A 26,652-nucleotide genomic window follows, 5' to 3' on the forward strand; every position below is an offset into this window, starting at 1 on the left:
GGAGGCACATATATTTTCTGTTAAGAGAACAGCTTGTGTAAAGTCACAGAGGCAGAAAGTGATAGGTACGAACATCTAGTAACATTGTTGAAGTTTAGAAAGTGTTGGGGAGCATGCTCTGAAGAATGATTGAAGCCAGATAAGAAAACATCATTAAGGTCAGGATGATTGCCTTGAATGCCTAATTTAATAGACAATGTTGAACCTTTATGGCTTTTAGAGCAGGCAACAAAAAACGATCCAAACTTTCCTGTAGGAATATTGAACAAGGTGTAAAATGCATTGAAATGGAAAGAGCTCACATTGAAGAACCACTGAAAGAATTACCTCAAGTTCCCTAAGGGAGGAATCATATCATTGTTTCTGGCAACAGTGGCAAAAATCCAATAAGGATAGTTCTGAGTCAAGAAGAGTATGGAAGTTAAAAAAAAAAAAAAAAAAAAAAGCACACACACACAAAACAAAAATTAGCAAAATTTCTGGAAGTTTGAGGGAGATATTTTGTGGCCATTACAGAATTCTTTAGAAGAACCAGAAAGTTCCAGTTGCCTGGGTTTCCCAGCAAGTATTATTCTAGAACTCTTCAAAAGGCAGGAGGAAGCTTTTTGGTAAGCAGTTTCCTATTATAATCTTTTCAGCTGACTGCAGAAATGTCTCCTAATCTCTTTCCCGATCACTGTGTACCTGTTTTCTCCTCAGATTCATCCTGTCCCATTCATTTATGGTTTTGTTCTCTTGGGGATTAACCAGGCCAAAGAGATGCTTCTCAATGCCACAAACTAGAGCACTCATTATATAGGCTCCGTTTAAGAGCAAAGTTTCTTAATGACCCTAAGCTTTCACTTAATTATTCTTATTATAGTATTACTTAAACACGTTTAAACATAATAGGTATAAACTCTGTGCTTATTGGCTTTATATAATTATGTATAAGAAAAACCATTTTACAAGTTCAAGTCAATAAAAACTACAAAACTAATAAAATTTAAATTAGGATCATTAATTTAATGGACAGATGAAGTTGTTTTGTCTAAATCAAATTGCTGTTCACCACATAAATGGCAATCAGGCTCTTTTCAGTTTGTAATGCCAAAGCTATCTTGTCACTTGCTATGACAATTCTCTCAGAATTTTTTACCGTCAAACTATAGAGAAATCTTCATCAGGATTTCAAATGATATTGGTTAGCCTTTACTTATCAGGTACACTCATTTATCTAAGAAATATACTTCTCATTAGCCTTAGACAATAAAGGGGCACAGCTTGATCCAGTGATAACCTGAACATAGATGTGTATTGTGAGCCAGAAGTGAGTTATAGATAGTATTTGGTTCGTGAGTTGTTATCCAGATAATCTGCAATGTGATTATTGACAAACTTTTAGGCTACCATACCAAACATACATCTAATTTTTTAAGAGCTCAGTACTGAAGCACATGTTTGAAAAATTGTCCCTTGGCCCAGCGATGGGCTGTGATCGCCACAGTGGTGCTAAATTCTTTCTTTGGTTCTTTAGGAGCAATGACATGTAATTCCACAGGATATTATCTTCGTATCCAATTAAAGTCTGGTTGCTAGCAAAATACTATGTAATTTTTTCACAGTTACAATGATTTAATGTTTATAAGGCAAATTTTGTTAATCCTAGGTTTGTAGGATTTTCTTTCTTCCTTTCTTTACACTTGCTCCCACAGGGTGCTTGGTGATGCTGAGAAGCTTGCAGACGTGAGTGGCACTTCCACCATCCTCAGGAAGGCTGCTTGAATATTGTGAAGCTGATTTTCAATTGTTACTATCCTTGGCTCTTATTTATAATTGTCTTCTCATTTAGTCTCATCATAATCCATTTTGTCTTGTGTTGTTTAACTCTATAGTAGGTAGCAATGCTTAATTTTACCACTATTTTTTTTGTTTTGTTTTTTGAGACAGGGTCTCCCTCTGTTACTCAAGCTAGATGCAGTGGCACACTCATAGATCACTGCACAATCAACTTACTGGGCTTAAGTGATGCTTTCACCTCAGCCTCCCAGGTAGCTGGTATTACAGGTGTGTGCCAGCACATTCAGCTAATTCAAAACAAATTTTTTGCGTGTGTGTGTATGGAGATGGAGGTCTTGCTATGTTGCCTAGGCTGGTCTCAAACACTTGGGCTCAAGTGACCCTTTGCTTCAGCCTCGCTAGTGGTGGGATTACAGGTCTATGCCACTGGGTCTGGCCCACCCTCTAATTTTATCATTGATGTCTCAGATGTGTATTGTGAATCAAATGTGAATCATCTATATCATCTATCTCTAGCCTCCTCTCCCAAATTTATTCATACAATGAGTGACGTTTCATTGCTATTATGAAATAATACTTCCAATGGAAATTGAGACTATTCCTAGTGATTTTTAGGGTTATTTGCCATGTTTACATGGATATTGGTTAAAATAGTTTGAGAGCTACCATTCTAATTAGCAGGGGATCCAAAATCTGGCTATTTGTCTTTGTCTCTGGCTCACTCTTAAGAAAGTCACACCTGAAAGTGTGTACTTTAACTTAATTATCCTCATGTAAACTTAGTTTTCATAGTTTGTTGCTTAAAATCCTAGGATGACAGTTCACAATTTTAATAAGAAAGGACTTAGAATGGAACCTTAATGTAATTCTAGCCGTAATAGGTCAGATTTGGTATAAAACTAGTGTATGTTGGATCAAATCCAGATGGGTTCATTACCAAATGACCCAGAAGGATGTAATTATAGCACTTTCACATAGAACATGGTCCCATAGAATGGATTTCAAGGATAGCATGGTGAGAATGTAGTACAAATGAAAAATGAGATGGATAGTTCTTTTGATGGATGAGAAATGCAGGCAGAGTAAGGGCTAGAAGAAATATCCTGGGGAACACAGATGAGGAAAATATAGAGAACCTGAATCTGGAGTTATTTTAAGTATTGGCCTTGGGGTATGAAAGGCAAAAGAAACAAGAAGCCAAGTCTATCAAATTTAGTTGAATGTCAGAGAAGTCCCTGGCTAAAATCATTCGAAACTGTTATTCTAAAAAGTCAGTTCAATATGTTCAATATTATTATTTTTTTAAAACTAAGTTATTTATTTTAATACTATTGAATATTATAGTAAACCACACCTCTCAGAATTTTTTCTAGTGTTTTCAGGAATAGTCCCATGTATTTTCTGCTCTCTGGGTTATTTAAGGCCTTCAGTTGTCTACTCTACTAATTCCTCTAGGTGTATAAGTACGAAAATATGATTTTAAGAAAATAAGGGAAAAGCTTAAGTGTGTGTTTTTTTTTAGAGAAAGCCACTGAGGATAATGGGCAGCCTAATAGAACTTTGTTATATTTTATTTTATTCATATTTCCAATATGTTTCTTTATTATTTGCATACAATTAAAGGCCTTACCCATGAGATATATAATAGACTTTGGTAAGTACAAATCAATGGCAATACTTTTGAAAAAAAAGCTTAATGGTTAGTTGTGGCAGGATTTGCAGCAACGCTGGCTTTTAAAAGATTTCTTCAGAGTGAAACAGACAATGTGGACAGTAACATATATAATGGCAACACTCTTCCTTGAAAAAACAGGAATTGCCAGGATGGTCTGTGTATTCAAATCTATTTCTGAATCTAATTTCTTAAATTCTCTTAAAGACATAACTAAGGAGTTGCTTTTTCCCTAGTTATTTTTCTGTGGAAATATACATGTGTGTAAAAATTACAGGGTGAATAACTGAGGTTGTATTACAACAGTTTTTTGACCCTGTAGTATCTTATTCAAAACCTTACCTTTTCATTTTAGCCTCCACCTAAAATGTGCATCTGAAGTGATGTTTTCTTAAACTCTTAATGGCAGTTGTTTAGGAAAAAACTTTTGATTAATTCAGTGAATGTTAACTCACACTGCATTAGCTCGCTGCACTTTTTTAAAGCAGCATGGTAACAGCTATGTCTGGAGTATTGAAATTCCAGGGCATCAGGACAGGAGAATGTGTGGATTTTAGATTCAGGAACTAGAAGTGGTCAGTTTCAGCACAATTTTGTCTTCTCCAAGTTTGTATACTCCCCATATGCCCCTTCATCCATGACTAGCTGTTCCCATACAATTTTTGCCTCTGGGATCTTTTCTGTCTATGCCCCGTCAACCATCTCCTCTCTCGCTTGCCAACTATGTCCTCCCATTGCCCTATTTTTCCACTAGGAGACATTTTCTGGTCTCTCTCAGTGACTATGCATATTGAAAAAAAGGAGATCATTTTTGAACAAAAATGTGTTTACACATTTATCTCCTGAAAATCAGAAAACGTTTCATCTCTCCTAGACTTAACATTCTTCACATGTAATAACAAGGTCATATACAACTGCATTGTCTTTGTGCATATAAAAAACTTCCGAGAATTTATCCAGGCATTGTAAAAGTACAGTAATTCATTGGTTCTATCTACATAATGCACAAACATCCTGCTAGAGAATTTAGTCAGTCATTCAGTTATTTGGTCGTTATGACACAAAACATTTAGATATGTTTAATTGGAAGGTAACAAAGAACTGTTTCTTAATATCTGTATAAACGGGCATTGTTTGGGTAATAATACAGATATCTTTTTTTTTCCATTTAGCAATTTTGGTGTCAGCAGATGTAGCTTTGTGAGTGCAATTAACACCCAGAGAATAATTTATGTACTCTAAGCTCATTACTGATATTTTTTATATAATCAGATTATAGAAAATAAAAATATTAGTTGCAGTTTAGCACACAAGTTCATTTTTGTACTGTTTTCCAGAATTAACAAACCTTTAATTATGTGTACATATACACACACATACTGTATATATAGAGTTATACAGATAATTCACGATTCAGTTTTTACAAACTAAGAAAAATTTATTTTATTATGCAGTAATAGACCAGGATAGTAATTAAAAAATTCATGTTTTATTCTCTCAAAAAATGTGCAAAGTAATGGATTTAGATAAGAAAGGGGAGGGGCAAAAGAAATATTTACCTAACTTATACATGAAAAGTTGCTATTTATTACGTTGTTAGTATCAACACCCCCTTTTTTTTTTTTTTTTTTTTTTTTTTTTGAGACAGGGTCACCCAGGCTGGAGTGCAGTGGTGCCATCTTGGCTCACTGTAACTTCTGCCTCCTGGGTTCAAGAGATCCTTCCACCTCAGCTTCGCAAGTAGCTGGGACCACAGGCATGGGCCACCATGCCTGGCTAATTTTTGTATTTTTAGTAGAGATGGAGTTTCACGATGTTTCCCAGACTGGTCTCAGACTCCTGAGCTCAAACGATCCACCTGTCTCAGCCTCCCAAAGTGCTTCGATTACAGATGTGAGCCACCAAGCTCAGCCAACACACTATTTTTGATAAATGAATACTTATTTATTTGTTTAATCAATTTTTAAATTCCTTCCTTCCTTCACTCTTTCCTTCCTTCTTTCCACCTAGGAAGGCTTCATTCTGAAGGCTCCCCTGTACAAGATGTATATGCCTTAAATAAATTTGAATGCTTGGGCCCACACGTACATCCAAGTCCTTAACTAGGCATTTTACACTAAATTAACCTGGAAATTAATTTTCACTAAATTAACCTGGAAATATATCCATATTTTGTTGTAGATTTTATTTTAGATTTCAATGTATTTTTGATACTAAGTTTTCTAAGATTTTCCATTGTAACTCCATTATGTTTGAATTAAAAAATAACGATGGAATCAAACAATTCATTTGGTTAATTGACCAGTTTATCCTGTCATAGTTACAGAATTTCTTGGTCACTACAAGTTGAGTCACTTATTGACTCTTTTTCTCCTTAATTTAATTTAATAAGCATTCATTCAGTACCTGTTTTATACTTGAAAAGATAAGTGCTTATAATAGTTGGTTGACTGAACTAGGTTCAGTGTAGTCAAAACAGATCTATTAATTTAAAAAATACAGAAATAACATGTATTCTTTTGGTTTTTGTGATCTTGTACTTTGCCACCTATCATTACCCCTATGCTTTCTAAAATGTACTTTTAACGCAAAATGTCTTATTCGTAAAAAGTAATTTAAAAATACTTATTGGCTAGTAGCTATTATCTGAATAGCATACAGCTTAAAATTGTGATATAGGTAAAATAATTAGGATTTAAAATAAGTTCATATGCTAAAAGCCAGAAAATTTTATACATTAAAATCTCCACTGTACAAATTAAAGAAAATTATTTTAATTCAGTATAACATAACCAAATAGTTTGGAAGTTGATATTCTTTTTGAAAATTCTCTTTAGTTTCTATTCATTGCCCATGTTATGTGCATATTGGAATATTTGATAATTACTTCATTAAAGTCTATACTAAATTGTTATAATGACTTCAATGTTTATTTACTTTAAATTGTGTCTTCCTTCACAGAGATAGCAACATTTTTAAAGTACCAGAAATACAGTTGCTTCAACTGTGTGTAATTTGTGCAGTATTATTGACTCCAATTGTGACAAGTCTTTGAAGATAGAGGAAATTGTATATAGAATCTAGAAGAACAATAATTAATTCACAATACATTTATTTAAGAGGTAGATTTATCTTTGTCTCTGAAACTAGGTGTCAAAATATTTGTAGATACTATTTACACATACATACGTATACACACATATACATACATGAGCACTTACATTTATGTTATTACAATTGGTTAAACAACAACAAAATGGAAAAATACTTCCCCAAATTATGTGAATATAATTTCCTGAATATTTCCAACATAACACCAATAACAAGAACAACAGATTACTGTGCTTAATCAACACTGTTAAGTTTCCTCTTTTTTTAGCAAAAATAATAAGATGCTCATTTGTTCATGAAAGGAGAAAGAGACTAATAGTGTGAAATGCTTAACCAAAGCAAGTGGCTTAATTGAGCACATATTCATTAATGAAAATAAAATGAAGATTTTACCAAAATAAAAATTCACCCTTGCTGAGAAGGAACATTCCATGTCCTTCCATCTTTAGGACTTCAGTCAGAAGGAGCTTGAGCTTGGCTTCCCACTGTCAGTGTTAAAGAGATTAGTGATGTAATTGTCATTGAATCTGATGTCCTTCTGGAAAAAGAGCTGAATTTGAAATGCAAATCAGAATTTATTGAATCTTTTATGACACAGTGAAAGAATTAAAGGACTCTGGTTTATGATGAGAAGAAATGAATGATAACTAGATAAGAGCTATGATTTTAGCAAAGTAACAAAATGAAATAAGCAATGAAATCAGATTCTTCGAGGCTTCATTTTAATATGCAAAGAGATTGTTTTTACTAATATGAGGCAATTAAAAAATTTAAAGATCATTTTCTAGACATGTAATAATTCAGACAACTATTTCTCTTTTTCCAAGCCACTTACTTAGTGGGCTCAAATGAAATCCATATGCAAATATTAAATATTTGAAATTCCCATTGTTAACAATAAGAATTTCATGTATATAAACGCCATGCCTAATAATTGTAACTCTTAATTGTGCCAATAATAGTAGACATATTTGTTTTGGCTTCAGGGAATTGAAGGAGCCTGACAGACATTTTCAAGAATCTGTGTGTATATTCTGCAATGCGACATTAAGATATAAAACCTGTTTTGGAAAGGCTGCAGTATAGAGGAAAACACTACATAATCCTGGAGTTTGTTGGACTCAATCCAAAGAATTTTAGTGAGTAAAAATGTGTTTTGTAATCCAAAGGCAGAATTATATAAAGTCACCATTAAAGGAACATCAATTGTTGTGTTTAAGCAAAAATAACACAAAAACAAACAAACAAAAATTCAAAGAAACAAAGTAGGTTTCTGTTGAAACAATGTAGTTCTCTAACTTGACCAAGAAAAATAAAGGATGTCATAAGCTCTGGCTCGTTAACTCTTTGGATTCTGTGAGTTAATTGTGATGTGGTTGCAGCGTGCATCACATGCCAAATCTAGACTCAAGGAATGTAGCAAGCTGTCCTCTTCTTCAAGCAACTTGTACTTTTTTTGTGTGTGGAAGTAAGAAATCTTTGGAGAATATACACATGTCTCAAACTGTGATTTGGGAAAAATGGTCAATTTGAGTTGAGAGAAAAGAGAGATCACCTTGGGCTGGTGTTCAGCTGAACTATGAAGAAAGTATTGAATTTACAAAGGCAAGACAGAAAGAGAAGGTTATTTCAGGCAAGTGGCATAACATGTTAAAAGTGAAAAATCTGAATATCAATATTAGGTTGAATGACAATAATAATAATAGCAAACATTTATTGATTACTTGAGAAAGATTCTGTTCTAAGCACTTTATATCTACTACCTCATTTCATCATCAATCTTTGTCTTACAGATGAGGAAATGGAGTTACAAAGAAGTATGTGACTTGCCTATGGAGGCGCTGAGATCCAGGCCAAGGTCACCTTGCAGCCAGGCTACTTTCTGCGGTGCAATGATAGAATGTAAAACTTGTTGATTGTGGGAAAGAATCAACTTACTGCTGATCCAGTATAGACATCTTAGTCGGTTTTATTAACTAATGTCAGGCATGACAATACTTTATTTTCAAATAGGATTCTGGGACTTCTCTGGCTTCAGCCACTGGAAACTCCAATTCTAATATTTGTGAAAATAAAATTCTGGTCATATGGCCAAAAGTGAACAGTAAATAGCCAAAGTGAAACATTATTTTGTAGTCACTTTTAGTTTGTCTATTATACTGTGTTTCTTTATTGCCCCTGAGCAAATTAAATTGGTCAATTCAGTGGAGAAAAATAATCAACACAAAGCTTTGAAATGACCAGTTGTTTAACTAGAAAAATGGAAAAGTCTCAATTTGTAGACACAGTCTAAATGTGGAAAAATCATTAAACACTAAAACTCGAGGCAAACTTTACAAGTTCTCTTTCTAAATTAAAATCACAATTAATATTATGAGTCATTACACTATAGAGCTAGATATAAATGTAATTAATTGATGTTAGAAATATCATACAATTTAATAGAATTATTTTACTAATAGACTTGCAATTGAGACTCCTTACTATAAAATAAGTCATTTTGATGGACTTTTTAGGGGGGGAATCGTAATAGACAGAGTTAATATGTATTATTTATTCCCAGCAATGTTTTTTATTATGCACATGGGCCCAAAGGCTGAAGCAATGGACAAGAATTTTTAAAAATAAATTGAAAGAATAAATAAATGAAATAAAATTAAAGCCACATGTCACTTTTTTTTTTTTTTTTTTGTTCTTTGTTTTTTTTTTTATTGCGTAGGGGGTTGCATTTTGACTGTTTGCTACTCCAAGCTCGTTGGGTCTGGTTTCTGGTAATCTTGCAATTAAAGGCCTATTCCTCAAATAGTCTAGGGAAGTCCCTAGTGGCATGCAGAGAAAGCAAAAAATGAAGACTCAACTTCAGCAGATCCCCAAGAATCTTAAACATAGTCCACACAGCCCCTGATAGCTGTGAGGCATCCTGGCAGTTTAAAGGGATACTTTCCCCTGAATAGGTAATTTTGAAGAGGTTCAGTACAATATTAGACACTTTGTATCATCAGACATAGATTTATGTAAAGTTCTTGACAATCACAAAACATGAAAAATAAAAAATGCGGACCAATAGAATTCTCATTTGTTAAGAAATTGTCCAGAAAAGAAATCAGGAGACAATTCTATCTACCTTTCTCTTAATCATTCAATCTAAGGGAAGAAGGAAGAAAGAAGATGTCTGGAATGCAATGTGAAATTTGTTTTTAAAAAATGCTCTTATGAATTTACTTCTAATCATTCCTTGCCTGTATGATTATGTATTATAATGATGTCATCACATCAGTTTTTTGATGGAATGTCAGAAACATTTCACAAGTCTATGACTCCCTGAAAACTCAAATGCTTTTATAACTCCTTAAACTGACTATAATAGGCGTTATTCTTTCTTTTAAATGATTGTCAGAGGGACCTACTATTATCTTGATGCTTATATTTGAGAAACTTTTGCTCGAGCTCTTGTACACCTTCATGGCAACACTCAATTTCCAGTCTCTTTTGTGGCTTCCTCTTTCTGCTTCTCATTATGTTGAACCAGTTGAATGTTTTGTCTGTTTTGATCAGCAAGGTTAGAAGTGAGCTGAATTCTGAACATTTTTCACACTGTTTTTTAGTTCTGCTTAAGAAATATTTACTGAAGCTCTGGACCCATAAAAATGAAGTGGATTTTGAGGTTTTTATTGATGTACTCGAAGAGGAAGTGTTGTCCATTGTTACTATATCCAAAACATTTCAGAAGTACAAGTAGAGAAATATGTCTCTATCATCAGAATTTAATATGAAATCATGTTCTTCTTTTGTCACACAGAAAATTTGCCATAGATTTTATCTGCAATGAAGGCTATGTCAGTGGTGCCACATAATACATTTGTAAAGGTTAGAGATATTTTAACCCTCATCTGTGACCAGAATTATAATGGTAAGCAACCCACTGAAGCACCAACGGCAGATTAAGTGTAAAATTTTTCTGCACACATTAATGCAAAACAGCACAGGAATCCACACATTGTAATGCAGTGTGGTCATTTTGAATAATGTCCTTGAAATTACAAATTTATTACATAAGTAAAAATATATGATTACAAATTCCATCAATCTTATGTCCTTGTCACGGATTTGTGTTTTTAGAGTCCAGGGAGATTATTCTGTTGTACTGGTTAAACTCTCAAAAAGGCCTGTGAAAACATAACAGCCACATTATTTTAATGACTTCCTTTTTGAAATGTGTATTGTTATAAATCATGCCTAAGAAACAGCGAATTCTCAGAAATACAGGTTTTACTTATATGGATTTTAATTTCCAAAGTGTATGTAATTCTCTATTTTTGAATTCTGTTTCTAAACAGAATTTACTTTCTCCGTTAATTGCACATTATATTTCATATTATTTTATATTAAGAGCTAAATTTCAGATCTAAAACTTTTCCATCAGGCAGTTCAGCAATTACTGAGCAGCCACAGAGCATACATTTTAGTCACTATATCAAAATCAGTTCACAAGAGAACTACAGTTCAGAACTGGTAGAATAATGAAATATATATTTAGATATTTTTTCCCACTGGGTGTGCACAAGAATCAAATACAAATTTTGTTTAGGAAAATCCAAATAAACACTCTTTTGTTTGAATAGCTCAGACAGTGGAATTGCCTCACCCTGGCTTCTGGTCATTTTATTCTAAAGTGCCGAATGTATTTTGAATACACAATGGTTTAATTTAGTTGGTTTAATCCACAGTTTCAACTTTTGCCTTTTCTTTGAAAACAAGTTTCATAAAAGTATCTGCAGAAGCCTTGTTTTGATTACCCCTTATCCTTCAGCCTTAGATCAGTATCAGTTTTTTTCCCCTTGCTTATAATCCATTATAGAAAATACTGTAGATTTCTACGGCACAACCAAAACTCCACATTATGCTTGCAATGTTCCGTAATATTTGTATAGTATGAAGTAAAAATGTTTGCTTTAAGAGACATCTGCTATAAATAAAACGACAGTGTAAATTTTCAAGAGAGCTGCACAATTGCCATAAAGGCTCAAAACATGAACCTTCTAGAGTCGGTTCCAGCACTTAGTGATTTTCCAGTGGGTCAACCATGTTCACCTTGATGCTCTTGAACCCCCACCCAACTCCTGGTTCTCCTCACCTCCCTCTCAGACCCCGACATTGCAATGAAATTAGCCTGTAATGCTTTCAACGCCCTTGCAGATCAGCTTTCGTTATCAGGGAAACATGTGAATGGCATTAAAATATGCTTCCCATTCTCACAAAATATTTCCTCAAAATACTTTAGAAACTCAAACCAGTTCCTTCAGATTCTGATATTATCTTTATTGAAAAGCATTGGCCAGCTTGAAATGGTTGACCATCCAGGTCAGTGATATATATGTATATTGTTTAAGAAGTTTCCAGAACTACTCATTGAAGCTCTGCCTCAAGTGAGATTTATTAGGGAGAACAGAGACAGACTTGCCTTTCTTTATCCAAATTTTCTTGTCAGTCTTCTTTAAAAACAAGTAACTAGAGTTCCCATAATATGCTCTTTTTGCATGACAAAATGTTTTCAGTTTCCTGAAATGAAGAGCTTCGTAGTGGTTGTTGTCGGAGACTGAATTGAGACATCAATGATTAAGAATGACAATGACAGGCCAAAGATGTATTGAAGTTCAGAGGAAATCAGGGACAGTTTATTTAAAATGGTCACTGAAGAATATAAGGAAATTCATTTAAAAAGTCTTCATTGATTTCATTTATATATTTTTTAATATAGAAAGTGAAATCAGAGCACTAAATAGTACTTTAAACTTCAAAATATAAAATTCTGTAGAATAACAAATATATTCAAGCTTTGACCTTAATAAGGGCTTAAGGGGTTGATGGAGAAATATGTAAATTAAGGCTCATTATTTTTTTGATAACAAGAAAGGAAGTGCAACTCATGTGAATATTTCTTCATTTATTTACTGCATATCTAGCATGAAAGTACTTTTCAGTAGTTATAGAAATATATTTTAAATTGTTTTTTCATTATAATACCCCAAAGGCAAAATTATTTTATTGGAAAATTGATTTGCTATCAAATAAAATAAAAATGAGAGTTTAAAAGATCTAAACTAAACAAATGATAGAAATTTATTTGGCTCACAAATATTACCAGATGTCTTACTATGTGTATAGTTTATGACACACACACACACACACACACACACACATGCACACACAGAAATATATATATTTTAAACCTTCTCATATTTATTGTTCTCAAAAATGACTTTTTGTAATAATGGAGAAAATGTTAGCTTGCCACTTTTTCAGACAGCAAGTCCCCAATGCACATAGAAATTACATAAATTGTTATGACTATCAAAACCAATTGCCAAATTTTCTTTTACAAAATACTTCCCCCTCTATAAATAGTTTAATTTCCCCTATCTCTTTGGGTCTTTTCTCTTTTTAAATCTTTTCCAGTGTCCTACCCTGCAATATGTGTGAAGTTTTATCAAAAGCTTTCTGATATTACCATAAATTACTGGGTAAGCAGAGTTATTGCTTATCTGTCAAGGGGGCTTTTTTTCCCTTTCTTTAGCAATTTTCTCTATTTCGGGATGTGTGAAAGGTTTTCCCTGACTTTTTTTTATGTATGTGTGTGAGGACTGTACCTTAAAAGTTTTGACTTTTAGTGAGGGTCTACAATAGAAACCTGTTTATAGAATAACCTCATGACACAACAGAGTCCAAAGAAAAACGTTTCTTTTTTTAAAACAAGTGTTTAAAGAAACTAATTTCTGTATAGTAGGCCATATCCCTATGTTGAATAAGCAAATTTATTGTGTTAATGTGTTTTTCTACCATTTTAAAGTTCATTTTGGTTCCATATTTTACATGCAATGAATGTTTATTATTTTTCCAACTGTTTATTTTTCAATTTCTTACAATTATGTTCCATTAGTAGTACATGGTAAATGTTAATCTTTTTATAAGAATTATCTTATGAGGCTCTCCCGTATCTTGTTAGTCATAATTTTTGACAACCATGCAATTATCTTTTTCATTGTGTGCATTCTTAAAACATATCCAAGTTTAATTGGATGAATATTCTGCTTTGGAAAGAAGTTATGATGATATTCTATTATGGACTGTGGAATCTGGGAAGAGACTGAATATTGTGTTTGCTTTATTCCTGCCACAGGCAGGCAGGGATGAACTGAAATTTCTATTTTGGGCAGTGCAGGGAAAAGGTAACTCTGAGGATCCAGACTTGGAAAAACTGTCATGATCATGGAATATCTAGAAACTACTTTAAAGAAGAAAATTACAAAGCCCTCTGTGTTGTGCCTGGGGGGCTCATCAGTTGACTGGAATTTTCTGTTTCACACTCAATGGCTTGTCCTGCCATATCTCTAACTTTACGTAAATGGCACTTCAGATAGATTTTAAAATCCTTTACAGAAATTAGACAATCAATTCTTCCCTCTACAGCAAACATATAGCCTTACAAATAGACTAAAAAGCAAAATAAAAAAGACATGCTTTTGTACCTATCCTTATTGAAATCTGCGCAGCAGTTTTAAAAGTTCATGTTTGTCACCAAAAGACCACGTATGTCAACTGCGATTAAATTGTCCTCAAAGGCAACAACAAAAATAGTAAACAATGACAGCAAACAAAACCCTGAGACTAACTTCATTCTTGAATGGTAATTTTCTTTTTAGCACAACTACTCATATAGATGCATTCACTCTCTCACCATATATCATAAAAAGAAGCTCTCTTCTTTTTGTGTGTGTGTGTTTTAAGACAGAGCCTTGCTCTGTCCAGACTGGCATACAGTGGCCTGATTTCGGCTCACTGCAATCTCCGTCCTCTAGGTTTAAGCAATTCTCATGCCTCAGCCTCCCAGGTAGCTGGGATTACAGGCATGCGCCACCATACCTGGCTAATTTTTGTATGTTTAGTAGAGACGTGGTTTCACCATGTTGTCCAGGCAGGTCTCGAACTCTTGACCTCAGGTGATCTGCCTGCCTTGGCCTCCCAAAGTGCTAGGATTACAGGCATGAGCCACCGTGCCCCACCAGAAGCTCTTCTTTTATCAACCTATATCCCTTGTACATGTAATGTCTTTGGAGTGTGTAACATGGCATGATAATTGGGAGTGCTGCTTCTGGAGATGATCCATTCTGGGTGCCACACCTGCAGCTCTCAAGTAGTAGCTGTGTGAGCTTAGGAAAGTCACCCAACATGGATGGGTCAGTTTCCCCATCTTCAAAATGAAGATAATGATAGAAATTACATCAAAGTGCTTTTATGGGATTCAAAGGCTAATATTTTAGCTAGTACCAAATTAGAAGCTAAACATATTTACTTATTTAAATGAATAGATTACTTTTTTGAGCAGCTGTAAGTTACAGAAAATTTGCTTCAGAAGTAGAGTTTTTTGTTACACCCACAGGCCCCAAACAGACACATAATTTCTCTCATTATTAACGTCTAGTATGGCACATTTATTAAAGCTGACAAACCAATATTGATACATTATTGTTGACTAAAGTCCATAATTTACATTAAGGTTCATCTTTTGTGTTGTACAGTTCTATGGGTTTTGACAAATGGACAATGTCATGTACTCCCTAGTATATTATCACACAGAATAGTTTCACTGCCTAAAAATCTTCTGTGTTCCATCTATTCATCCCTTTCTTTTCCCCTGCAAACTCCTGGCAACCACTGATCTTTTTACTCTCTCCATAATTTTGTCTTTTTCAGCGTGTCACATAGTTGGAATCATAGAGTTTTTAGCCTTTTCAGACTGGCATTTTTTTTTTTCACTTAGCAATGTGTGTGTGTGTGTGTGTGTGTGTGTGTGTGTGTGTGTGTGTGTGTATTTAAGTTTCCTCTATGTGTTTTCATGCCTTTTCATGGCTTGTTAGCTTATTTCTTTTTATCACTGAATAGTATTCCATCGCATAGATATACCACAGTTTGTTAGTCCATTCACCTATTGAAGGACATCTTGGTTGCATGCAGTTTTTAGCAATTATGAATAAAGCTGCTATAAACATTTATGAGCAGGGTTTTGTGTGGACATAAGTTTTCAACTCATTTGGGCAAATTTCTCAGAATGTAATTGCTGGATCATATGGTAGGATTATGTGTAGCTTTGTAAGAAAGTGCCAAAGTCTCTTCCAAAGTGGCTGTGCTGTGTGCATTCCCATAGCTGTGAATGAGAGTTCCTGTTGCTCCACATTCTCACCAGTACTGGATGTTGACTGTGTTTTTGATTTTAGTCACTGATGGATATGTAATGTTATCTCACTGTTTGACTGGTATCTTGTTTAATAAACAAATATTTATCAGCTTTTATGTACCAGGCAATGTTCTCAGGACTGGGATTGCAACAGTGAACAAAACAGTCAAAAATGCCTTCCATGAAGCTTGTATTCTAATGAGGTGGAATCTGGAAATAAACAAATTAGTGAGTAAATATATATAATATATCAGATGGTGATATGTTATTATGGAAGAAAATGGAGGAAAGAAGACGGTTGGGGTGGGGCTAGAATTTTAAATTTTGTAGTCAGAGAAGCTTCATTGAGAAGACAACATCTGAGGAAAGGTTGAAGGAGGAAAGAAAGAAGTCATGGAAACATCTGATGGAAGTGTTGCAGGTAGAGGAAATATCAGGTGCAGGCCAGACACAGTGGCTCACACATGTAATCCCAGCACTTTGGGAGGCCAAGGCAGGTGGATCACCTGAGGTCAGGAGTTCAAGACCTGCCTGGCTAACATGGCAAAAGTCCATCTCTACTAAAAATACAAAAATTAGCCTGACGTGGTGGTAGGCACCTGTAATCCCAGCTACTGGGGAGGAGGCTGAGGCAGGGGAATCTCTTGAACCTGGGAGGCGGAGGTTGCAGTGAGCCATTACACTACAGCCTGGGCGACAGAGTGAGACTCTGTCTAAAAAAAAAAACAAAAAATCAGGCCCAAAGGCCCAGCGGAAGGACTGTGCCTGCCTGGAATGTATAAAGAACAGCAGGGAAACCAGTGTGAGTAAGTCGGAGGTATTATGAGAGAGGTCATTGGAGCTTCTTTATGGAGGGCCTGGCAGGACATGGTTAGGTCTTTGCAGTTTACTCTAAGACAGAGGGAAAGCTATCCAAAGGTGTTGATCAAGAAAGTGATAGGGCATATCCTATCTTTTTAACCACAATTGAGCAGTTGTACTGAAAATAGGTTGTAAGAGGTGAAGGGCAGAAACAGATAGACCAGGTAGGAAGTACTGTAATAATCCAGGCAAGATTTTATGTTGCTTGGATTAGGGTTGAAGGCAGCAATTTCTACATATAAAGTGCTTGTAACATTGCCTGTCACATAGTATTATAATTATTATTTTTATCACTAATACAAAAAATACAAGATATCCTTATTTTCTCCATCATGTTTCCAACAATTATGACATCATAGTCTGATGTTAATTATTCACTATGTTCAGTAATATTATAGCTGAGTTATGGCTTCTAAAAATATTCAACTTCTTCTATTTTGAAAAGTTAAAAAAGTTCTTATTGTGACTAGATTTTCACGATGTTGCCAGGATATATCTTTTAAATAATTTTCCCCTTATTGGAATGTATTTAGTTCATTTAAAATATAATTAGGTTCCAACTTGCAATCCTTCTAACTAGGAAGTCTGACGTACGAAATAAAGGGAGAGGCTTGTTAAAGTTTTGGGCTCTTAAACATTTTTTCCCTTCCCTGGGAGTGCAAAATTAGGAGGCAGAGTGTGGTTGCAATAGTTGTAGAATTATGAATAGCAGGCACTTTGGTTGACGGTTTATATCTCTCTGAAAGTGGGACTAGGGTGGGAAGATTGTGAGAAGATAACTCTTTTTTAGAAACAAGAGATTAAATATGGAATGTTAAATGTTCAGCCAGCTGTGAGTGGGAGAAATTGAAATCAATCCTGTCATTCTTCTGCTTTTGCCTAAATCAGAATACTGTCACTGGGTCTTAGGATGCCTACGAAAGCATTAGGAGTACTTCGAATGAGTAAGACGAATTCTAGAGAAGCTCTCCAGTAGTTGGCCACCTGGTTGTGGCATTAGAAAGTCCTCTAAACGGGTTCCAAAGATGACCTAAGTGTAGATGCAAATGTAGACATTCATTCACTTAAGAAATATTTGTGAACATGATCTATATACTAGGAGTTCTGATAGGGACTGGGGGATTCCAAAATAAATAAAAGTTTCTGTCTCATAGAACTTACATTGCAGTGGTGAAGATAGCCAATAAACATTTAAGCAACTGAAAATGTAATATAGTGCTACACAGCGATAACTGTGAGGCAGAAAAACACAAAGGGTAAAAGAATGCAGAGTGACAGAATGTGCATTTTGGAAACGCTGTTTAGGGATGAGATCTCTGATGAATTGGCACGAGAACAAGACAAAAATGCAGCAAAGATGTAAGCCGCCATGTATGTATTCCTGAGGAAAGCGTTCCAGGGGAAGAAAATTCCAAGTGTAAATTCCTTGAGGTGGGAACATTTCTGATGTGTTCTCAAAAGAGCAAAGAAGGCCAGGTGACTACCCCGAGGGCGGGAGGAGAGAACCAGAGGGAGAGGAGACTGAGAGGCAGTTAGTGGATAGGCTGGGAAGAATGTTGGGTTTCTGTGTCATGGGAAGCCAGTGATAGCTGAGACGATCAAAGTGTTGATCTGATTTGCATTCTGGAAAGATTATATTGCAGAGTAGTGAGGGGAGGGAAGCACAAGAGGAAATAGAAAGTCCAATCAGGTAGCCATTGCAGAAACCCAGGGGAGACCAGGACATGGACTAACTTCCCAGTGACCGACTTTGAGATGTATTTTTGTAGGTAGAGGTGACAGTGTTTGTTCATGAATTGGATGTGAGATGTGGGATTAAAAGAGAGAGAGAGAGAGAGAGAGAGAGAGAGAGAGGACTGGTGCAAAACTAGCTGTGTGAATTGTGATGCCATTTTACCAAATGAGGAATGCAGAATTGAAAGAAAGAAGTTGGAGTGCAGGGAAGATTTTCTCAGAGTGAGAAAGAGATGTGATCTTCTCAAGTTCCCCATAAAGTCTGCAAGTTCTGAGAAATTAAAAATAATTTCTATTGTAAACAGCATACTTGAGATAAGATAGATTTTATTCCCTTTGAGATGAGCATGATATTTTCTATAGCAGTGATTCTCAAAAATTGTCCTGTGACTTGTTAATGGGTTTTAAGCAATCCCCTGAAGAATCTCAAATTGATTCAAATATACAGATGTTCCCCTTTATTCTTAAGGAAAAGTTGGGTTTTATTCCATTGACTTGTCTTATTCTTATCTTTATCTATAACTAAGATTCTTTTTTTTTTTTTTTTTTTTTTTTTTTGTCAGAGACCGGGTCTTGCATGTTGCCCAGGCTGGAGCGTGGTAGCTATTCACAGGCACCCATCGTAGGGCACCACAGCTTTGAACTTCTGGCTTACAAGCAATCCTCCCCTGCCTCGGTCTTCCTAGAAAATGGCACTACAGGTGCACTCCACCACATCCAACTAACTACTAAGAGAGTTTTGTTTTGTTTTACTAGTAACCTAGGACATTAACATTTGTTATTTATATACCCAAATTAACAAGCTTCTAGAGCATACTGAAGACTAATTCAGTTTTGCACCCAGAAATATTTCACAAAGCTTGACAATATTCCTTCAGTTTTAGGGGAGGACAATTTGTTATTAGTGAATCAGAAACGTCTGTGTTGGCGAGGAATTTTAATTGCTGTTATTCTTGCTTGTTAATTATAAATTACTTTTAGGTTAGCTTAATTATTACCATTTTATTTTCTTATGGGATGTATCACTAAGCTTACAGTGTGTAGCCATGTATATTTGGTCCAATATTATTTCTGGATTGTAATATCCCCAAAGCATTGAATCCCAGTGTACTTAATTTGAATATGAATTATCCTTCCCCCCTATTGCTAAAACAGATGTCTACATAATTTCCTTTCTTCATTCCTCAACTTGCTTAAGCAGTGCCACTTTATCATATTACTGAATTCCTTTTCCACTGGAAGTAGTGATCAAGTAGAATAGGTAGATTATGAAGTCTTTGCTATAATATGATCAAATAATTGAAAAGCTATTGGTATATATTCAAATATTCATTTCTTCTCATTTTTCCTCATTATCAGGAGGCACATTACTGACAAGTTTTACTTTTTCTTCTTCTGCAATTAACCAGATGTACAGGCAGCATAATAGAAAGACATTCAAAATTTGGGGAATCGTCCATATCCTTCATTTAGAGTTAACTAGGTTTGCAATTAAGTTTTGACTGCCCCAATCACTAGCTGTTTAATCATTGACAAGTTACCTAACTTCATAGCCTCAATTTTTTCATCTGTAAATTGGGATCTTAATATTTTCTAATTTATTAGTCTACTGTGATGCCTGAATCAGATGATAATAATAGTGATGGAATAAATGAACTTTATGACAAGTCAGGGACTATTTAAAGTGCCTTACAAATATATCAATGAGAAGATGATAATAACAATGTTAGCCAGTATTTATGGTGCAAAGATTGGAATTATAGATGATTTAAAAATCATTCTTGTTGGGCCAGACACAGTGACTCATGCCTGTAATACCAGCACTTTGGGAGACAGAGGCAGGTAGATTGCTTGAGACCATGAGTACAAGAACAGACTGGGCAACATGGTAAAACCTCGTCTCCACAGAAAATACAAAAATGAGCCAGGCGTGGTGGCATGTACCTGTAGTCCCAGATCCTTGGAAAGTTGAGGTGGGAGGATGGCTTGGGCTCAGGAGAGGGTTGCAGTGAACTGGGATGGTGCCACTACACTCCAGCCTTGGCGACAGAGCCAGAGATATCCCCCCCCCCAAGAAAATCATTCTTGTCAATGCTAATAGAATAATTTTAGTGAGACTGACAGTTTGAACCTTGTTATCAAAAGCATCACTTTTGGTTGTAAAGAATGAAGAATTGATCTGGTGTAGAAAAACATGAATTGTAGAGTGTCTTTCCATTATATGTGATAAGACTAATTACAGAGACTTCTTTCATATGAGAGACTGTACTAATGACCAAAGATGAAACTGCATTAAGAATTTATCTTTTTAAGTGGAGTAAAAGCCATTTACTTCTGGAGATATAAATGGTTAAGGCTAAATGAATCTATAAGTATATCCTAGTTAGACACTGACTTGAAAGGTTATTTTCTCCCTGTTTAAGCAAAAGAGACTATAATTAATTTTGACAGATGTGGCAATTATCTGATAACTGCCAGCTTATTTTCATACAAATTACCTGATGTGGTTTGTCTGTGTCCCCACCCAAATCTCATCTTGAAATGTAGCTCCCATAATCCCCACGTGTTGTGAGTGGGACCAGGTGTGAGGTAATTGAATCATGGAAGTGGGTTTTCCTGTACTGTTCTTGAGATAGTGAATAAATTTCACAAGATCTGACAGTTCGATAAAGGGCAGTTCCCCTGCACACCCTCCCTTGCCTGCCACCATGTAAGACATGACTTTGCTCCTCTTTCACTTTCCACCGTGATTGTGAGACTTCACCAGCCATGTGAAACTGTGAGTCCATTAAACCTTTTTTCTTTATAAATTACCCAGTCTCAGGTATGTCTTTATTAGCAGGATGAGAACGGACTAATACATTACCCAAGAGCAAGATTGTTTTTGGTGATCAGAAGTCTTGTCTGAAAAGAAAAAACATACATCAAGTACTAAGGGGAATGTGATGCTAATCTGGGAACCATATTTGCCCTAAGAATGGAAGGACTGTGAACAACTGTCTGTGAAGAAGTGCAGCGCCAAGGTGAAAAAAATGCCAGGCAAGGTAAGGAAAGTCTGGGAAAGTGCATAGAAGAAGGGAAAGAAAACGAAGAAATGGGAACATGGATTGTTTGTCCCTGAGTCCTGGTACGTAAAGACATTATTATTAACATTTCCACAATACTTTCACTTTTTATTAGGCACTTACAATGTGACAATGAATTTCAAGATGGGACCAGGAGGGCAGAGATGAGGGGAAAGGTCCAAGTTGGCAAAGAGGGTTCCAGATTGCCTTGACTCTTCTTATTGCCAAGTCCAGTTTTTCCTCTAACTCCCACAACTCTCCTAAGTCCTCTTGGAAAGGAAACAAGACCATGATTTTTGCCTAACATTGTTTCTTCTTATTCTCTGCTCCCCTGGATTGTCAGATACAGCGCTCGTCCTCAGCTTGGTCACTAATGTCAATACAAGGGTAGAAAGGGATGCTGATAGGAAATCCCAATGTTTATCCCTAAGCAGCGGGTTCACTAACTAGAAAGCCTCCAAAATGTGGACAAGGCTTTAAACAGGGCACACAATATAAACTCAGCTTGGTGCATGAGTCAATAGTTGTAAAGTGATGTAGAATTCAATATGTCACTTGGTGTTATTCTAATGTGGGGCTCACATATTTGTCAGTGAAACATCGCTCTTTGTGGTAAAAATCAGGTAGTCATTTTCTAATATTAGTGTCTTACCTTAATAAGTCTAAAAAATGCTCAACGTATTATAGAACTTCAATGACAAAGATAAATTTTGAGGTTTTTAGAAGTGACTATGTTAGGAACCAGTGCTAGGAGATGTGAGACTAGTTGTAAAATGCATTTCTGAAACTCTAAATTGAAAGTAATAGGTGAAACCCAGCCCCTAGACGAAAGGATTGGGCTCTGTTGGTAAGTTTTAGGACACCTGGTCATTCATATTAAAAAGGCCATTTTCACTGGGCGCGGTGGCTCACGCTTGTAATCCCAGAACTTTGGGATGCCGAGGCGGGCGGATCACGAGGTCAGGAGATCAAGACCATCCTAGCTAACACGGTGAAACCCCGTCTCTACTAAAAATACAAAAAACTAGCCGGGCGTGGTGGCGGGCGCCTGTAGTCCCAGCTACTCGGGAGGCTGAGGCAGGAGAACGGCGTGAACTCGGGAGGCGGAGCTTGCAGTGAGCTGAGATTGTGCCACTGCACTCCAGCCTGGGCGGCAGCGAGACTCCGTCTCAAAAAAACAAAACAAAACAAAAAGAGGCCATTTTCTTTCTTTTGGCCCCTTACTTCAGCTAAGACTTGCAAGAAACTTAGGATGTTCTCTTCACACAGCTGTGAATAAATGTAGCCACACTTACGTAAAATGAAGTGCAACAATACCAGAATTGGTTGGTTTTGTGATGCCCCATGGGCCCGGGTATTATCGGCTTGAGGGTTAGGCAATAGTCCATGTCCTAACTGTGTTGGTCATGTGGTTGGAACAGGCATTGCTGGAGCCCTGCTGGTATATTTCTGAATTGCTACCTGAGTATATTCCTGAGTCTCCTGATTTGTAGCCTCGGAATGCTGCTGTCTTGAAGGACTCTGGGAGGATATTTAGGAAGCAGTGTATAGTTCACTTTCTTTGATCAATCAGAGATCATTCCTATGAATTTTTCTTAGAAAGTATTTACATTACTATTTATAGTAATGGTTTCATATACCGGCTTTCCCTCCGACAATGTCTCATTGGAAAAGACAACGTAAAAGGTATCATAAACGTATATACTTTACCTAGGGGGCAGCTACACACAAATAAAACCTTTTGTAATAAAGGCTAAAATTTTTTCTGCAAAGTCATGTGATCACGAAGTTCTGAAAATGTGAAGGGTCTCAGGACAATGAAGTCCCTATGTCAGAGAGGGGGGCAGTGCCACCACCGTTAGTGCCACTAGAAATCCCAGTGTACTACAGGTACTGCAGAAAGGGAAGCAAAGCAAAAAGATTCCTGTGACATCTAATTTGTTTGACTATTTACAAATTAAAGCTTTGAGAATCAGAATGATCAGAATCATTTAATTAGATCAGTCAGGTCAGCTTTGAGTCATTTAAGCTGCAGAACTTGCATCTAAGATGAAGGCTCATGAAGCAGACTCCAGAGCTAGAATGCCTGCATTTGAATCTCTGCTGCTCTCTACTAGCTGTGTGACCTTTGGCAACTTATTTTATCACTCTGTGTCTCAGTTTCCTCATCAGTAAAATGAAGACGATAATGGAATCAACCAAATGAGGTAGATTATAAGAGTTAATATATGGAAAGTACTTAGAAAAGTGCCCAGTGCCTCAGCATGGTAAATACTATGTGAGGGTTAGCTATTATTATAATTGACCAGTTCTTTAAGACTAAATCTTAAGTTCTACCACGTCTATCGCCCCCAAATTGCTGACTTGCCTACTAGTCTAAGGCAAGCCTTCTATAAAATAAGAGGAAAATAGAGCTTCAATTTTAAGTTTAGTGTCACAGTTACGTATAAAATATATGTATCAAACCCAAATAAGTACTTGTTACTATTTTCATCATTATGATTTTGTTACAATCTCCAATTATGCGACATAGTGGTTTTTTTTCCTTTTGGCATATGAAAGTAGGACTATTTTCATTCTTTAGTATCATTTAAAGAATTCACACATTTGCTTACTCTGGAAAACCTGCAATTGTGTTTACTAAAACATATGGATGTTTACTATAAATGCTTCATTCCTAGGATTTGCTTCCACATGTGCTATCAGGCATAATGGTGATATTTTAACTCCAGTAAAGTAATGCATGCTATAGAAATGTGTATAATGTGCTTCAAAAGATAATTTTCATCCTCATGTTAATTATTTGAATAAAATGCAAATATTTAATTGAATGTAAAAATTGATCCTATACATATTTATTTGCTCTATTTTCAGGGTAAATTCAATATGATTACTATGAGCATAATTTCAAGTGACTTCTATGAAGAAGATTTCACAGTCACCTGAAGCAACAGCCTGCAGCTGTCATTATGGAAAGTCCCCAAAAGGAGCTTGGAAAATCTTGGGAGGATTTCTTAAATCTTATGGAAAAAGGGAAACAAATAAAGTAAAAAGAAATTTCTTCTCAAAAAGAAATCTGAAAATGTAGCATTAGAAACCAAGGAGGGCTTAATCTATTGACATTTTAAAGTCTTACCACCCAGATTTCTCATTCATTGTTCATTTTACATTCTTATGAGCTTCGTTTCAACAGTGCTTAAAAATTGCTGCATATTCTTAAGCCACTAAAACAGATGCAAATTGAGATGTGGGATTTCTGGGCTTTAGAAGTAGTTGCAAACTGTGTTTTTAGAAATGGATCCCATACGAACAAGGGATAAACATCAATGCATCAAGAGAAAATGGTGTAGCTCACAATTAGAAAATATGAGTTTACTTCATTTTGTTTCCATCAAAATGAATCCTGAAAACTTCACTGAGTGTATGTCTCTCTTCTGTTCAATGTATCACTTAAAGGACAGACACATTGATGGAAAATAAATGGACCGAGATGGGCTTTGTGAATCCCAGATCTTACTGTTGGTATGTTTATGAACACTAGTATGTGAAGGTTACAGTCTAGCATTTATTTTTGCCCTCTTTAGGATACTGTGAGTCAAAATATTTTACATAAAATGTACTTTCTTGCTCCGGTTTTCTATATTGTTATCTTTACATTATACTGTACTTTTGGTATTATAGCAACTCAGTGTTTGCACCATTAAATCTGACTATAAAGTGCCTCTGATACCATACTTTGTTATATTTATGTTTTTAAAATATAAAAACAATATACTCTTGAGGATAAATAGAAACTCAGAATTGCACAATTTCAACTCATTGGCAATGTGACTTTTCAACATTTCATATAGTGCACTTACATCACTCATAAAACAGAATGTTTACAATTCTTATACTACTTAAAGAATCTCAAAAATGCTTAGCATTTGCATTTCATGACATCTTAACAAAATATGGAGTCTTAATGACCACCCCAGCTAGCGTAGGATTTTCATGTAATTTTTAAAATTTTAGACAAAGACAAGAGAAATAAAATGAATGAACCTGGAGTCCTTTATGTTATAGACTTTTATTTATTTATTTATTTATTTATCTATCTATTTATTTTGAGCTGTTTGCAGGTTCTTGCAGGGGAGCACAGCTACTCTTGACAGGAATAATGGTCTTCCTCTATCTGGGAATGTCATCCTCTTTGACCAAACATGCAGCTTCAGGAGGGATGCATGGGACATGGCAGGGAGGAAAGGGATGCCTGCTTAGCCAGCCACATCAATCCAAATCAAAGTTGGTGATCAATGGGGTGATAGATGTCACAGCCAGATCGCCTTCATATCTGGTTTTTGATTTCCTGAAGAGTGCTCAATGAATACTTACCTATCCTCGATTTTCACACACAAAAAATCAATTTTTAAATCATTATCCTTGTATCCTCTTCTGGACCTCCTTGAATGGGTTGCAGTTACTCTTGCATCCAATATCAAATGACTCATATACCCTCACACACATGCATACACACACACTCACAAACAGCACTAACTGAGAAACACAGGAAAATTAATCTGAGTTGCTGCATTTTCTGAAAATACCTGAAAGATAAAGAAAACCAGAGAAATATTTCATCCAGCTGTGGAAAGTCTCTCTGTATTTTCCATGAGTTCTGCTATCCATCAATATTCAGCGAAAGTTGGAAATAATCATCCCAAAATATCTTCTCAAAGAAAAGCAATCATTTAATACAATCTCCTTATCCCAGGTATGTCATTTGTCTCATTTTAATCTCAACAGTACTTTCTGTCTCCCTTTTGCACTCAGAAGGTGAGTTCAGCTTATGGTCATATCTAACTACCTGTATAATTTTAGACAAGTCACTTAGCCTCTCTGAACTATTGTTCATTAATTTCTAAAATTTGTATAAAAATATCTGGCTTTATCTATCTTACTGGGCTCTAGTGAGGATCAACATGAAAATCTTGAAAGAGAAAGTGTCAAGCACTATTAACATAAACTATAAACATTTATGTTTAGTATATACAAACAATCTTTTTTTAATTATTATACTTTAAGTTCTGGGATACATGTGCAGAACGTGCAGGTTTGCTACATAGGTATACACGTGCCACAGTTGTTGCTGCATCCATCAACCTGTCATCTACATTATGTATTTCTCCTAATGCTATCCCTCCCCTAGCCTCCCACCC

General features: G+C 35.6%; 1 long non-coding RNA gene across 1 annotated transcript; it reads left to right on the forward strand.

The window, feature by feature from the left end:
• Nucleotides 1-584: 584 nt before the first annotated feature.
• On the forward strand, nt 585-25,188 carry LOC105482714 (uncharacterized). The gene is made up of 5 exons (XR_987799.2): nt 585-608; nt 6,413-6,573; nt 7,549-7,701; nt 21,232-21,433; nt 24,329-25,188. It is a non-coding gene; the product is annotated as an uncharacterized lncRNA (long non-coding RNA).
• The last annotated feature ends 1,464 nt before the right edge of the window (nt 25,189-26,652 follow it).

The sequence above is a fragment of the Macaca nemestrina genome, chromosome 1, assembly GCF_043159975.1.
Source record: "Macaca nemestrina isolate mMacNem1 chromosome 1, mMacNem.hap1, whole genome shotgun sequence".
Classification (NCBI taxonomy): domain Eukaryota; kingdom Metazoa; phylum Chordata; class Mammalia; order Primates; family Cercopithecidae; genus Macaca; species Macaca nemestrina.